The sequence below is a fragment of the Cnephaeus nilssonii genome (assembly GCF_951640355.1).
Source record: "Cnephaeus nilssonii genome assembly, chromosome: 1".
NCBI lineage: Eukaryota > Metazoa > Chordata > Mammalia > Chiroptera > Vespertilionidae > Cnephaeus > Cnephaeus nilssonii.
Genome location: NC_137072.1, coordinates 12,115,027 through 12,129,513, shown reverse-complemented (window position 1 = coordinate 12,129,513; position 14,487 = coordinate 12,115,027). Strand labels below are relative to the sequence as shown.

Here is a 14,487-nt window from a genome sequence, read left to right as displayed (position 1 = left end):
AGCTGTAGAGGGGCAAGTTCCCCTGCCACTTCGTGGAGGTCCTGGCCTGTGCCCGGGATGCCTAAGTGGCAGGGGCCAGGCCCAGGCAGACGACGGGCGAGCAGACAGGGCACTGCTGTGGCAGATGGAAGGCATCTATGCTGCCATCCCGGTGTGGCCCCCAGAGACCAGCGCCCAAATGCAGGAGCTGTATCAGGAGTGGCTGGGGCCTGGGGCGGGGGGACAACTCCCCCCAGGCCCAGGCAGCCCTGCACACCACCTAGCACTAGCAGGGCCCAGGGCAGCCTGCCAGGACATCAAATGGTAAAGGTCCAGCAGACTGCCAGCCTACAGGCCTCCTGAGGAGGGGTGTCAGACACGTGAATAAAAGGCTTAGCATCTCTGTCATTGCTTTGGTTTTCAGAATTCCCTGATCCTCATCTGTCGGCTCCCTCCCTCTGAGGGGCACTGTCGTCATCACATGGGTGCAACTGGAATATTGTATCTCGAGAGGATTGCCCCACTGTAGTATCCTTTTATCCGATGATGAAAAAATCCCAAAGAACAAGAATGGAGACAGACTACTGTTCTTTAGGCTTAAAAACAAAACAAAACAAAAAACACACCCAGAAGTGTCCTGTGAAGAGCTGAGACTTGGTTCTGTCCACGCGCTTCAGAGAGATTGGATGAGGAAATGGCCTGGTTTGGCCCTGACTTTACCCACTTATGTTATTCTTGAAGGTGTCTTTGCCACAATGTGAATAAACTGCCACCTTTTGGAACAGGGGCTCATATGGAAGTCTGCATTCCCACCTTTTCCTGAAACAGATCTGTGTTCTGCAGCTGTGGCCACCATTCTGAGATCAGGTCCTGTCGCTGGGAATCGGGGGGCACTGGAGTGGAGCCCCATCCCCTGCCCTTTTACATTCAGGGATTGAGCTGAACTCACTTTGGGGGAGGCCTGACAAGGGTGGCACGTGTCACAGTTGGAAGCATGGAGAATGGAAAGGCAGACATCCTGCTCGGTCCCTCCCTGGGTGGGGTCAGGCAGATGAAGGCCAGCCCATCCCGCAATTGGGTGAGATAACGTCCTCTGTGTCCACCTCTCACCCCGTGGGCCTAGCCACTCCCCTTGGCTCCAGGCAGCCTTCTGCATTCCACAATAGTGCACTCTGCCCTCACATGCTGCTCGCCCTAAGTGAGAAGGAAGAGAGCAGTTGGCCACAGACAACTACATAGAAAGATAGGGCTCACGGCTGGTGAGCACAGTGGCAGTGGTGGGAGCCTCTCCTGCCTCCATGGCAGCGCTAAGGAGCAGCAAGCCAAGTGGTAAGGAGCAACGAGCAGGCAGGTAGTAAGGAGCAAGGGGTCCCAGACTGTGAGAGGAATTTCCAACTGTTGGCTTTCCAGCACGCGGACATCCCCTGAGGGGTCCTGGACTGCGAGAGGGTTCAGTCTGGGCTGAGGGAATCCCCCCCGCCCAGTGCACAAATTTCATGCACCGGGCCTCTAGTCCTATATAATAAAATGCTAATATGCAAACAGACTGAACAGCAGAACAACCGAACAACTGGTTGCTATGACGTGTGCTGACCACAAGGGGCGGGCATGGAACATGGCAGGCATCAGCAGTAGGCAGCAGAGCGCAGAACACGGTGGGCGTTGGCCGCAGCAGGATGGTAGAGCAGGTGAGAGGAGGCGCCAGACCAAGGCGGGGCACCGGTTGCTGTCATCAGGGCAAGCCTCTGGTGGTTACTGAAAATTCTTTGCTCTGATGTGCGGTCCCACCCAGCACTTACACCTGCGCTGGCGCTGGAGCCACCACTCGCACTTGCAGCCGGCGCCCAGCGCCATCAGCAGGTGTGAGCAGTGGCTGCTGGTCCTGATCACCCCTCAGGGATTCTCCACCTCCCCCTGCTCCTGAGGAGTGATCGGGGAGCAACCACCGTTTGCACCCACTGATGGCACAGGCCCCGCTCGCGCCTGCTGCTGGTGCTAGCCCCAATCGCTCCTTGCAGTCAGCGGGTGCAAGTGGGGCCAGTGCCAAAAGCATGTGGGAGCAGCGGTGGTGGGAGTGGGGCTGCTGGCAGACAGGGGACCAGGGACCATGGCGGGAGGGGCTGGGCAGGGGCATGGAGGATGGGCCGAGACCCTCCCCTGTGCCCACCACAGCCTCGCGGCCCACAGTTCCTTTCAAGGTGCATGAATTCGTGCACTGGGCCCCTAGTATAAGAATAAATGCAAAGCAAATAAATAATCTACTCTAGAATATTTCTCTCTCCTCTACATATAGCAGAAGACGGTCAAGGACAATACATTCTGAAAGGAAAAAAAAAAGACAGTGAGAGGAAGAGAGGGCAAAGAAGGAAATTTTTTCACACATTTTCCTTTCTAGAACAGTATCTAAGCTTTTTTGTTCAAAAGTCACGCTCTTCCAGCCACTCTGATTTAATGGACCACGGAAGACATCCCCTTACACCATCTTTGGCCTTTGGATTGTAAGATTTACTCCATCAAAGATTTCCGTTTATGTAGCAGGGTGAGGTTAAAAAAATAGTTTGGTGACGTAAATGAAAGAAGAAGAGTGGTCAGCCCCAGGATAGAGTTCCTTAAACTAGACACTAGAGTATGAGACAATTCCAAGACTGGGACAAACAGCCCATGATTCTACAATTAGCAGCAATTTAGACACTACAGCAAAGTGCCCCAACGATGGGACCTCTCACATGGAGAGAGGATGTGAGCATGCACATGGAAGCAGGTCTTAAAGCTCAGTGACCTCAGGTGTATTGTGAAGAAGTGAGTGAAAAGCACAGTGCCCAATGAATGGAAAACATTCTCAAAGGGCAACAGCAGTAGCAGTAATTACAGCAACCAGTTAAGACTAAATACTAAGCCCATCTAGTCTGAGTGAGGACATGAAATTCCATACAATTTGTGGTGGGCAGAAAAACCCCCCTTCCCAGCAATGCCTAACTACAGATTACTGATAACTGTGCACATATCACCTTACATGGCATAGAGGAATTAAAGTTGCAGATAGAATTAAAAGCAGTTAATCACTTGAACTTAAAATAATATTCTGGATCAGTGGTCGGCAAACCGCGGCTCACGAGCCACATGCGGCTCTTTGCCCCCTTGAGTGTGGCTCAGCATTAGAACCACTTCTTCAAAATAGACTCGCCCAGGCCGAAAACCGACTTCTGCGCATGGGCCACGAAGTTTCAATCGCACTGTATGTGCACGCCCGCATGTGGTATTTTGTGGAAGAGCCACACTCAAGGGGCCAAAGAGCCGCATGTGGCTCGCGAGCCGTGGTTTGCCAACCACTGTTCTGGATTATGCAGGTGGGCCCAATGTAATCACAAGGCTTCCTAAAAGCAGAAGAGGGAGGTGGAAGAGGTCAAAGTTACAGGGTGTGTAAAGAACTCAACCTGCCATGAGTGTAGAAATGGAGGAGGGCCCGGAGTGAAGAAAAGCCCGCAGTCTCCAGAGGTGGGAAAGGTGAGGAAGCAGATTCACTCCTACAACCTCGAAAGGGGTGCAGCCCTGTCAACACCTTGATTTTAGACCCATGAAGCTCTGTTGGGCATCTGACCTATATAACTGTAAGGTAATAATTGCTTTTGTTGTTTGAAACCTGTAAGTTTATTGTAATTTGTTACAGCAGAAATAGAAAAGTAACACCTCAAAAAGAAAAATAAGTGGAGGAGAAATTGAAATTTACTGCTAGCCTTCACCATCAAATCTGACTCACAAAAATAAGAAAAGAAGTATTACATATGTGTAAGTATTATGTTGCCAACTCACAGCTATTTTGTAAATTCTTGTCAAAAGGAGGCATCACCATATGTAAAAGCCTCACTTGATGTTGAGTCACACAAATATAACTCCTTGGGGCCATCAACTCTAAATGCTTAAGTTAAGTGTGTGTGGATCTATCGAAAAGAAAAAATTGTCCACAGCAAATAAAAGGTGTTGTGCCTATGTATCCTGAAAGGATTTGTAATAGAAGGTTAAACCTCCTGGAGCTGAGGCCAATTATACTGGAACAGGGACAAGGCTCAGCCTGACTCAGCTCACCAGGGTCAGCATCCTGACTGACCTCCATCAAGTCAGAAAGCAACATTGGGGAGCTTTTTATTGCTCAACTATCAACTGCAGAGAGCTATGCAATATCCAGTAAATGCCATATAACGAGGAGATTTTGTTACATGGATAGGAACTACAGAAATCCTGTGTTTATACTGGAGATCCAATTCTCAGCAAGCGAAGCTTTTAGTTACCACCCTTCTAAGTGTAAAAGAAAAGTGAAATACGCTGCACTTCCCCACAATCTGTCTTTTCTTCCTGTCAGGTTCTGCCTAAAATACAGCCTAGTGACTGGAGGTAAACTACATGCAGGTGCTAGTACTGGCACAGGACTAAAGGTAATAAAGTTCCTACCTGGAGCAGGGCTGCCGGGCAGCAGATGGAGAGCAATTCTATGCAGCTCCTGGCACATGCTGCTTTATATCTAACATCGCACATCCCACAAGCCTGAGCTGGAAGTGAGAGACGTATTTGCTTAGGTCTCAGTGCATTTGCCCATAAACTGTTTAAGAAGAAGAAAATATCTCTGAGAAAAATGAGCTTTGATACAATTCCATCCTATACATGATGGAATATTTATCACACATTTTACACAATTTATCGTTTCACTTTTTATGAAAAAAATTAACATTTACCTCATCAAAATCCACTTTATGTTTCACTTTAATCAAGCTTGGTGCCTGACAGAATCACATTCTTAAGAGCAGAGAAGGGCCACTCAGTGTCACTCTGCTGATCCTCTCCAGCAAGACACAGTTTAACTGTTTTTTCAAAAGCAGAGAAAGAGAGTCCATAGAAATGTTTTTTTTTGTGTGTGTGTGTTTTTTCCTTTAAAAGGATGAAATAGAAGTGTTCCTCTCCTGGGAAAAAGTAATATTGTTAAACTCCCTCACATAAGAACACAAACACTTCATTCTTTGAAAAGAATACTAGATAATGGGTTAAGTTTAGGTATTCATTCTATACTATTTATGAGTCCACATGGGACCTTGAGCCAATTTCAATTACATGCAAGGAAGGTCTAACCTTGCAGACTCTGTTAACTCAGCAGCCTGCCTAAGTGGCCCCAGGGGTTCACTAGTCCATGCACTCTTCATATCAAAGCTTGCATCAACATAACAGTTATTACTCTACCAATGGGGGCAATTTCTTCTCATTGGAAAACTTTCTTTCAGGTGACTAGGGAATGAAAAATTTGTGAATACACTCACAAGAAACATATATAATAGAAATCACTCAGTATGGGATTGCAATTTAGAGATACATTATTTAATGAGGAAGGGGTAGCTTTCAAGATACAGTTGAATTAAATGTCTATTAGTTATAATTTTTGTTACTAGGGCAATTAGACATACATGAAATCTGTAAACCTCTGAAAATATAATATATACCCAGTTATACTGCACAAGCACAAAATAAGTGAATTCTTGCATAAAGTAACTCACCACATGAAAGAAAATATATCATTTCACAGAAAATTGATCTTTAGTTCATGATATAACCAAAGGCTAGAATATCTTTACAGGCACATATTTAGCAATGATTCTTTTCAGTATATTTTTTCATTACTCAATGGTAGTAGAAAACACTATTGCATTTCATTTAATGTATAGCTAAATTTGGAACAAGAATAAATACAAAGTATTTAAACTTAAAATGATACACTTATCAATGAGTAAAAACACAGACATTTAGATTGCTAAGGAAAATGATCCAGTGGAATTATTTGTTCTTTTTGTCCAGAGAGACCGTGCATGTAATGAAAATGGGAAAATATATCCTATATAATAAAGAGGTGATATGCAAATTGACCATCACTCCAATACACAAGATGGCCACCCCCATGTGGACACAAGATGGCTGCCACAAGATGGCCGCCAGGGGAGGGCAGTTGTGGCCAATCAGGCCAGCAGGGGAGGGCAATTGGGAGGGACCAGGCCTGCAAGGAAAGGCAGTTGGGGGGTGATCAGGCCTGCAGGGGAGGGCAGTTAGGGGTGACCAGGCCGGAAGAGGAGGGTAATTGGGGGAACCAGGCCTGCAGGGGAGGGTAGTTAGGGGTGACCGGGCTGGCAGAGGAAGGCAGTTGGGGGCGACCAGGCCTGCAGGGGAGGACAATTGGGGAGGACCAGGCTTGCAGGGGAGGGCAGTTGGGGGGAACCAGGTCTGCAGGGGAGGGAAGTTAGGGGTGAACAGGCTGGCAAGGGAGGGAAGTTAGGGGTAACCTGGCCAGCAGGGAGAGCAGTTGGGGACAATTGGGCCAGCAGGGGAGAAGTTGGGGGTGAGCAGGCCAGCGGTGGGGGGCAGTTGGGGGTGAGAAGGCTGGTGGAGGGGGCAGTTGGGGGTGAGCAGGCCAGTAGGCAGGCAGGTGAGCTGTTAGGAGCCATCAGTCCTGGATTGCGAGAGGGATCCCAGATTGGAGAGGGTGCAGGCCTGGCTGAGGGACATCCCCCCGTGCATGAATTTTGTGTACCGGGCCACTAGTATATATATATAAAACCCTAATATGCAAATAGAATGAACAGCGGAACAACCGGTCGCTATGATGTGCACTGACTACCAGGGGATGTGCGTGGAACATGGTGGGTACTGGCCGCAGCAGGATGGTGGAGCAGGTGAGCGGGGGCACCAGACCAAGGTGGGGTGCTGGTCGCTGTCATCGGGGCGAGCCTCTGGTGGTTACTTAAAATTCTTTGCACCTGAACGCCACAGTCCCACTGGCGCTTGCTTGCACCTGCTGCTGGCACCGCCCCGCTTGCACCTGCTGTCAGCGCTGGAGCTGCCACTTGCATCCGCTGCCAGCGCCCAGATCACTAGGCACTAGAAGCGGCTGCAAGCGGTGGCTGCCGGCCCTAATTGCCCTGAGGGCTTCTCCACCTCCCCCTGCTCCTGAGGGGTGACTGGGGCAGTAGCTGCCGCTCACACCCACTGATGACACAGGCCCCTCTCACACCCACTGCTGGTGCTGGCCCCAATTGCTCCGCACAATCAGCACGTGAGAGCGGCAGTGGGAGCGGGGCTTCTGGCAGACAGGGGGCTGGGGGCTGCAGTGGGAGGGGCCAAGCGGAGGTGCAGAGGATGGGCCGAGACCCGCCTCTGTGCTCACCACAGCCTCGCAGCCCACAGTTCCTTGCAAGGTGCATGAATTGTGCAGTGGAGCCCTAGTTCTTTAATAATGTGAGTTGTGAAGAAATAAAATAATCTACCCATATTAATAAACTATAGATTGTTTAGAATGAAGCTACAAAATGCTGCAGATTCCTCCTTGATGAACACATTAGCAACGGTAAAGTGCATTTCCACAGGTTATTTGGTTGAAGAAGAATGACACAACAATGAGCCAGATCAGTTTACATACTCCTGGATGGTCACTAAAGGCAGTTATTAGAAGAGGAAGGTAAGTCTTGGGTTGAAGCCAGGGAGGGACCAAAGATCTCTTCTTTTCAGTGAAACCTTCCTTTTTTATCTTTCAATACTACCTTTATTTAAAATGAATATAGGACTGGATCTACTGAAGTTTTAGGGGAATAAATCACGGGAACTATGTTAAACTCAGCTGAGAGATGTAGCTTGAAGGAGTTTCCCATGCAATGTGTCTGGGATTCCGGGGAAGGAGTGCCGGGATTGAAGGGGATATGAATAAGGCTCCTAGCACACTCTCATTATTCTTTTTAAGTAGAGGAAGCTATATTGTTGTAACAGTATTGACTTTAATCCATCCATTCACCCACCGCATAGCAGAAAAATGAAAAGGCTTATATAGTTAGTGAGTTTAGAAGAAAAGGGAGGGCATGTGTTGACCCGACACTTCCTCACTCTCAGTAGTGAGTTACCCACATGGAACATAATTCCATTCTTCTCCTCAGGTGTAGGCTCTGTCCTTAAAAGAAGATGTCTGTACCAGCTTAACCGTGCTAGAAATACAATTCCCAAACATAGGATTCAGTACTAGGAAAACCATTCACCGATATCTGCTTGGTTTTTAAATACACATTGCTTTTGTCATTATTTTTTCAATTAATTTAGCAGTTGAGTGCAGAAGTGTAGTCTATTTTTTTTTTCTTTATTCTCACCAAAGGATATTTTTCCATTGATTTTAGAGAGTGGAAGAGAGAGGGAAAGACAGAGAGAAATATCGATGTGAGAGAAACACAGATGTCAGAGAAACACATCAATTGGTTGCCTCCTGAACATGCCCCAACCAGAGCCCAGGCCTGGGAGGAGCCTACAATCAAGGTACGTGCCCTTGACCGGAATTGAACCTGGGACCCTTTGGTCTGCAGGCCGATGCTCTAGCCACTGAGCCAAACCTGCTAGGGCAGAACTATAATCTATTACTTGAGCCTCTTTTTACCCCAACATATGGTGTATAGCTGAAACCTATGAGAAATATATAGGGAGTAGAATATTGGTGAGCCAAATGAACATTACAGAAAGATTTTTGTTGAAATTAGGATACATGTGGGGTGCCTGGAGCTTTTCTATAGGGGCAGGGCATTTTGAATCTGCTGTCTATAGATGCCTATTTGAGCCATGAGGCTACTTTTCACAAGTATATAGATCAGTGGTTGGCAAACTGCGGCTCGTGAGCCACATGCGGCTCTTTGGCCCCTTGAGTTTTTAGCAAAAGCCAGCTTAGAAGTACCCTAATTAAGTTAAAAACAATGTACCTACCTATATAGTTTAAGTTTAAAAAACTTGGCTCTCAAAAGAAATTTCAATCGTTGTACTGTTGATATTTGGCTCTGTTGACTAATGGGTTTGCCAACCACTGATATAGATGGATAGTTGTCACACTTTGGCTTTTACATGTTGACCTGGTCAGGAGGTATGAAGTCTTAGTTTTTGTTTTTGGGTGTTTTTTTTTGTTGCTTTGTTTTGTTTTAAGATATATTTTTATTGATTTCAGAGGGGAAGGGAGAAGGAGAGAGATATAGAGACATCAATGATGAGAGAGAAAAATCGATTGGCTGCCTCCCGCATGCCCCACCCTGGGGATTGAGCCTGCAACCTGGGCATGTGCCATGACCAGGAATCAAACTATGACCTCCTGGTTTATAGGTTGACACTCAACCACTGAGCCACACCAACCAGGCTGAAGCCTTAGTTTTTTTTTAGTGTTCCATCTTGCAGGCCACTGCAGCTTATTGATGCTTTACCCCCAGGTGAGTGGCTATTTCTATGTCATCAACAGTTTCTTCACCCTAAATAAATGTCCACTGGCCTCAGAAATCACAGGAGACCTATAGGCTTCAACAGAGGCCAAGACATGGAAAATGTTTGAATGTGACTAGGGGTTGACTTAATCAAGTTTGATGTGCAAATGTCATCTGAAAAGTGCCAATCACAAGAGATTTGGTAAGTTAATGCCATCTAGTCAGGCCTCAGTAAGGGTTAGGGGTTAGTGGGCTCAAATAGCTTCAGTATGCAGATCACTGGTGCTTATCCATTAATTAACTATATAATTATAGCTTTTGCATTTTTATAGAATAAATGGAATCTGCCACATATAAGCCTTTTATATGTTAGAAGGAAATAAAAATCTTTGCTGCTTTAAAATTTTAAGTTCTGAGTATACTGTAGAATAATTAAGATTTCTGAGTTTTAAATGGCTAATTCCAAGCCTTACTAACTCTTTATAGTTTGGTTGTACCCTAAATCCATTCTCCATTTAAGCCAACAGGGATTTTTGAGCATGTAACTTACCCACAATTTCAAAAGTCAGAAAAAATTCAACTCAAAATTGAATATAGTAACTGCTTCTATTCACCTAAGAAAAAAGGCCACATTAATTTCTGAAATTAATACTCTAAAGCAGTGGTTGGTAAACTGCGGCTCGCGAGCCACATGTGGCTCTTTGGCCCCTTGAGTGTGGCTCTTCCACAAAATACCACAGCCTGGGTGAGTCTATTTTGAAGAAGTGGTGTTAGAAGAAGTTTAAGTTTAAAAAATTTGGCTCTCAAAAGAAATTTCAATTGTTGTACTGTTGATATTTGGCTCTGTTGACTAATGAGTTTGCCGACCGCTGCTCTAAAGGAAAAGAACAAAGAGGAGATACGTGAAAGGAGAATCAGAAAATGTATTAATGTATAGAGTTCAGATCTGGATTCAAAGCTGGTTGAGATTTCTCAACTCAAGAAACTGAAAGATAGGATTCATTGGCATTAGCAAATATTTTGTTCAGCTCCCCTGAGACCAAATTTAGACAAAAGTTACTAGTATAGGTCAGTAAGAAACAGGCAAGTGAAATATAGAATCATTTTGCAAATGTTATTGACCTTATATGCATCATGGAAGGAAAAGGGCAAAATTAAGAAACATTAAACTGCTATTCAGTGAAAACTTTCTGAAATGCATGAATGAACCGTAGAAAGAAATCTATATATATATATATATATATATATATATATATATATATATATATATATATATAAAAGCCTAAGTGACCGTCGCAACCGAAACAACTGACCAGATGACCGAACAGGCTGTGTGGGGCGACCAGGCCGGCAGGCGGGTTAGTGAGGGACTACCAAACAACTAAGCAGAGCCTGTGTGGGGTGACCAGGCTGGCAGGGGGCTTAGTGAGGGATGACCAAACGACTGAACAGAAGGCTGTGTGGGGTGACCAGGCCAACAGGGGATGCAGTTAGAGATGACCAGGCTGGCGGGGGGGGGGGGGGGCAGTGAGGGTGACCAGGCCAGCAGAGGGGGGCAGTGAGGGGCCACCAGTCTGGCAGGGGGGCAGTTGGGGTGACAAGGCCAGCAGGGGAGCCAGTTGGGGGTGACCAGGCCTTTGGGGGGCAGTTAGGGGTGATCACGCAGGCAGGCAGGTAAGCAGTTAGGAGCCAGTGGTCCCTAACTGTGAGAGGGATGTCCGACAGGGATCGGGCCTAAACGCGCAGTCGGACATCCCCCGAGGGGTCCTGGATTGGAGATGGTGCAGGCTGGGCTGAGGGGACTGCCCCTTCCATGCACGATTTCATGCACCGGGCCTCTAGTAAAATATAACAGACATACTACAGTGCTGCCCAAAAATAAGTAACTAATAAAAATGCAGCTTTATGGTTGTCATAAAATGAGGAGGCATTTTATATATTGCTATTATATGATGAAAGTATACAAAAGAAAGGTACATAATAGTGTGGATAGTAGAAGGATATAGTAATTGCTCATATAGGTAAGAAATATCTTTGGGAGAGTGCATAAGAAATTGATAACCTGGGGAAGGAAAGTGAATGCCTGAAGGAAAAGAGAGAATGAGTCTTTTCACTGTATGTACTTTAATATCCTTTGATTTGTATATGAATGTGTATTGAAAATAAATACCCTAAAGAAAATATGAAAAATACCTGTTAGAAATTATAAACTTAGCAAGTTTGCAAGATTCAAAATCAACACTCAAAAATCAGTTGCATTTTTATACAGTAACAACAAATAATTCAAAAAAATTAAGACCAAATTTCATTTCCAATAATATCAAGAAAAATAAATGTTTATTTAGTGTTTCCTTTGCGGAAGGGAGGATGCCTTTGTACCCCAAGGCAAGATGTAGGGCTGTAAAAGAATGGTGCTTGCAGGAGGACAGTGCCGAGGAAATGTAATTGAAAACAAAATCTTCTCCATATTCAGCAAACCTCTCCAGAGAGGTAGAAGTAAAAGAAAATGATTCCATATTGAATAAACATTAAACCAGAATGTGGTGGACATCACAGGCAATCTGCTTAGATATTGTACAGACAATCTTCTGTGATAGGAGATTAGGCTTAGGCTTCTACCTTCTAACACTTCTCCCTTCCCACAGAAACTTGAGAAAGTCATTCCAAGGACATAAAGCTAGCCTGAGACTTAGTTATATACCGGGTGGGGCAAAAGTAGGCTTACAGTTGTTTGTATGGAGAATAATACAACGATTAATAATTGATTATTCAAGAATAAACTCTTTTGTGCACTCACAACTATAGACCTACTTTTGCCACATCCTGTATGTTAAAGTTTTACATACATTTTATAGATACAGAGAAAGAACTCACAATTAGACTTTTTTCTAAAGTAAATTCTAAAAATAGGGAAGAGGGAAGCTTGTCCTTTATTTTCAACAGGTTGAAAGACCTCTTATTTTAAATTTGTATTTGCCCTTACAACAGGCTTCGGAATCTCAGGTTAAATTCTCACTGAATCACAAAAATTAGTAGGGTAGCCCCATGCTGTTTGTGGAGGAGAGCACCAAAAGTTTCTTGACTTTGGGATTTTGATAGATAAGGTGCTGGACTCACGGCTGTTAAAATCTGAAGGCAGGAGCGAGCACTCTTTACTAACAATACAGAAAATACAGAGCAGCTTTCTCCTCCACGTGGTGAAGCAGGATGGCAGAGACAGTGATGGTCAAGGCGGCTGTGCCTGACATGCAGAGGCTGAGGGCAGGCAGCTACTGGGCTCCCTGTTGGATGTAGGAAAGGCGCAGCCCATGGGCAAAGTGCTGCTGGCCCAGGAGGATCTCCTAGCACTGCATTTCTATGTCCGAGAGGCTGAGATTATCTCCTCACGGGGGAGGATGCTGGAGTCACAGACAGTGGAGACAGAGAAGGTTCTCAGCATCATTTATCAGCCATAGGCTATCTTCAAGATCCATGCTGTGTGTTGGAGAGTGGGAATTTTTGAGCATTCCAGAGAGGCCGTGGACTATGCCCCAGATAGAGTTGTCAGTGCTGACACTAGGCCAGGCCTTGAGATAGGGACTCATGGCCCCTTCCCAGCACGTAGGCCTTATGTCATAGAACACTGTCAGCTTTCTGAAGAACAGGATGACCTTGTGAATAACATGGTCGTCAATGGCATGACTCTGACGTTGCTTGGGAAAAACTGTTTTGTCTTGGGTTACTTGTTCTGCAAAAACCGGATGTGGTTAATGTGCTTAAAAGCGGTCCTACACAAAGGGTCGCTGCTGCTCTCTGGTCTCCCTGCGTGGAGAATGGCAGAGCAGTCGCCGGGTCTCGCGGCCTCCCGGCTAATAAAGGCTCCCTAAATTTTAATTTGGTCTGGGCTCCAGTGGTCATTCACTCGCGTTCGCTCCACAACACTGTGGCCGGCTGCACCCGCTCCTTGGAGGGTTACAGTGAGGCAGTCATTTCTGTGGCTTTCATCCCCAGGACACTTGCTGGCAATAACAAGCGGGTCAGGGGCCTAAGCTGGGAGCCCCTCAGTACATACTCTGAGCCACTATGTGGCCAGCAGCTCCAAGGATGGCAGTGTGTGCATCTGGGAGACAACCTCAGGCCGCTGTGAGTGCATCTTCACCGGGCACACCCAGCCAGTCACCTGTCTTTGGTGGGGAGGAGATGGGCTTCTCTACTCTGTCTCACAGGATTGTAATCTCAAAGTCTGGAGGGCCCACGATAGTGCTATGCTGGACTCTTCAAGGCCATGACCATGGCCTTCAGCACTGACTATACCCTGTGCACAGGGGCCTTTGAGCCAGCTGAGGCCTCAGTTAATGCGTCAAAGGATCCTTACAGGAGTAAAAGGAGAGGGCTCTGAGCCGATTATGTGGGGCCAGTGCCCTAAGAGGGTGATGTCTGGCTCAGAAAACTTCACCTTATTCCTTAGCCCTCTGCAGAGAACAAGAAGCCCCTTGGACGGATGACTGGAAACCAGGTCCTCATCAACCAGATGCCCTTCTCCCCTGACACTCCTGCATGGTCTCCAGCACCTCCTTTGACAAGTCCATCGAGCTGTGGGATAGCAGGACAGGTAAGCACTGGCTTCCCTGTGTGGTCACGTGACTTCAGTGCACCAGATAGCATGGTCAGCTGACAGCCAGCTCCTGGTCATTGGCAGCAGTGACAGCACATTGAAGGCTTGGGACATGAGGCCCAGCAGCTGGACACAGACTTGCCAGGCCACACAGATGAGGTGTATGCTATCAACTGGAGTCCAGATAGCCAAAGAGTGGCTAGTGGTGAGGACAAATGTCTTGGGATATGGAGGAGATGAGAAATCTCACAGCTCTCTCTGACCCCCACCTGGACTTGGCCTGTGCCAGCTGCCTGTCCTGTCAGAGACCAAAGGCCAGGGGGGGGGTGACCTAGAGAACAAGTGTGGCCTCCTGTCCTTGCACAGACAGCAATGGGGTCCCTCCCCAGAGCAGGAGATCAGAGGTCCCAGGAGGTCTCCATGGAGCTCAGTCCTTGGCCATCACTCTGTACCTTCCTGGTACCATAAGGGATGGCAGGAGGCCAGGCAATGACTAGACCCCTGCAGCTGACCCTGCCATTTTTCCCAGATGTCAGCTCTATTCAGGGTCAGACTCCAGATTCTGTGACCAAATAAAAACTTATATTTTAGAAAAAAAGTACAAAATACAGGACAATAGTGGTATAAGGTATGTTTTCATATTGTTGTCATCTTGAAATACTAAATGCT

General features: G+C 46.5%; 1 pseudogene across 1 annotated transcript; it reads left to right on the top strand.

Annotated features, from left to right (window-relative positions):
* The first annotated feature begins 13,494 nt into the window (after nt 1-13,494).
* Nucleotides 13,495-14,058, top strand: LOC307108572 (notchless protein homolog 1-like; annotated as a pseudogene). The gene has a single exon. The product of its transcript is annotated as a notchless protein homolog 1-like (transcript).
* The last annotated feature ends 429 nt before the right edge of the window (nt 14,059-14,487 follow it).